We start from the raw sequence: 2,307 nt of genomic DNA, 5'->3' as shown, positions 1-2,307 counted from the left end.
TAAAATAAACCAATGATGCAGCAACGCCCTTTAGCCGAGCCACCCCACTCTGGGTCCCCCTGGCCTCTCTGCAGAGACTGCTCCTTTTGTCCTCCTCCATCAGCTGCTCACTCCTGCCTGAAACCCACCTCTGCACAAGGCCACCCTGCCCAACAGGACTGGGGTTCAGATAACTCCCTGTGGCCCCCTTGGAAGCCTCTGCACATCCTACACTGTGGATGAGACCCATGTCTCTTGTCTCTCTGGACCTTCTCCCCAAGCTGGATTGCAGCAGGATAGGAGCAGTGTCCAGCAGAAGGGAAAGGCAGGGGACCCTGGTCGTATGGTCCTCCCCTCTTTGGCAGCTGCAGCACCATGTTTCTGGACCAGGTCCCCACCCAAGTCTGCTCTACCAGACAGCTCTTTCCTCATCACTTTCCTCAGCAAAGCACATCTGTCCCATGCCCTGTGCCCTTCTCTGGTCTCTCCAGCCAGTTAAGCCTGCTGCGGTGATAGTGCTGGTGCCACAGAAGTGCTAGGGGCAGATGCTCCTGTCACTCAAGGCCTCCACACTCCACTCTAGCCCTTCATGTGTGTGTTTGTCCTCTTCACTTGGAACGACTCCTCTTTAGTGCCTAATCCAAATGCCTCCTCCTCTGGGCTGCCCTCCCTTACCATCACCCCTTCCACTGCCAGGTAACTCACAGCTCATATTTGAGTGCTGTGTGCCAGGAGCTAGGCATGTGTGTTTTTTTTTTTTTGAGTTGGAGTCTCACTCTGTTGTCCAGACTGGAGTGCAGTGGTCACTCCCAGCCACTGCAGCTTCGACCTGCTGGGCTCTGGAGATCCTTCCACCTCAGCCTTCCAAGTAGCTGGAACTACAGGCGCATTACCACACCTGGCTAATTTTTTGATTTATTGTAGAGATGAGGTCTCACCAAGTTGCCAGGTGGGTCTCAATCCACTCACCTCAGCCTCCCAGGGTGCAGGATTACAGACTGAGCCACCGAGCCCGGCTCATGTGATTTCTTATATCAAAGCCCACAGCCACTCCATGAAGTGGGGGTAATGTTAGCTCTCTGCTACAAAAGAGGAAATAGAAGTCCAGAGAGGTTAAATTACTTGCCCGAGGTCACACAGAAAGTTGTGGTTTTGCAGCAGACAGAATGGCAGGCTCTCAGGGCTAAGCCCACAGTCCTGTTGGCTGTCTCAACACAGTACTCAGCATCTCTGCACAAACCCTCTTTTGTTTCTGTGTCCATCTCCACTTCTGAATAAGAGTCTCTTGAGAGCAGAGAATGTGTTTGGCACCTTTGAGACCCCAGATCCCTTGATCTCAGTGTAAGCCAGGCCTGTGAAAGCTCTTTGCATATTCCTTGCTGCTGAGCAGGTGGCACCAGGATTGGCCATTTCTGCACTGCAGTCTTGGACATGGCATACAACCTCTCTGAATTCTAATTCCTTTTTCTGGAAAAAAAAAATAGGGGAATGACACCATGCCTGACATCCTTGTTTTATTGTGAAGATGAAACTGAAAACGATGTCATAAGGAAGTACTGTCGAAGTGGTGGCATTCACCATACACAGGTGGTAGCTGCTACCTGGTGTCACCTGGTTCACAGTGAAACATGTGCCCCAAACAAGGGCCTTACATTAGTCATGTGCGACCCCAGGTTAGCCCTTGGGTCAGGCAGATGGAGAGCATCTGAGGCCAAGGCAGAGTCCAGGCATCTCCTGAGCACTTTCTGTACCTCCCATTTAGGACCCAGAGTCTCCGGTTCTCCTAGATCCCTGGGATTGAGCTGTGTTCCTCTCCCTGCCCATCATGTCTCCTCCCCAGGGCCTGGGCCTGACAACAGCTCAGGCCCAGGAGCACAAACTGCTCCTGCTGGCAGCCCTGGAGCTGTGGGGTCAGAGCCCCAGCAGGACATCAACTTCACCATCCTGAGTCACTTCCAAGCCTGTCCTGCACTGGGTCTATACTCTGTACTCACCACAACTCTGTGAAGGTATTAGAACCCCACTTTGGAGTCCAGGAACCCAAGGGAGGGGGGGAAAGGGATTGCTCAAAATCAGAGCTTCTTAGTATGAACCCAGCTTCACCAGACTCCAAATTCCCTTCCTATCCTGTGTTCCTGACCCCCATTCTGGGCAAGTTCAGGGAGATTCACATCTAAGACCCACCCAAACACGTGTTTTTTTTGAGCTCCTTCAGCCTTAGTTACCAAAGGAACTAAGATTTCAAATACCATATTGATTCTAGGACCCATCTTTATTTTTTTTTTTTTGAGTTGGAGTCTTACTCTGTCGCCCAGACTGGAGTGCAGT

The sequence above is a fragment of the Carlito syrichta genome, unplaced genomic scaffold (assembly GCF_000164805.1).
Source record: "Carlito syrichta isolate Samal-C Ts95f unplaced genomic scaffold, Tarsius_syrichta-2.0.1 Scaffold73074, whole genome shotgun sequence".
Classification (NCBI taxonomy): Eukaryota; Metazoa; Chordata; class Mammalia; order Primates; family Tarsiidae; genus Carlito; species Carlito syrichta.
This window is presented reverse-complemented; position numbering follows the sequence as displayed.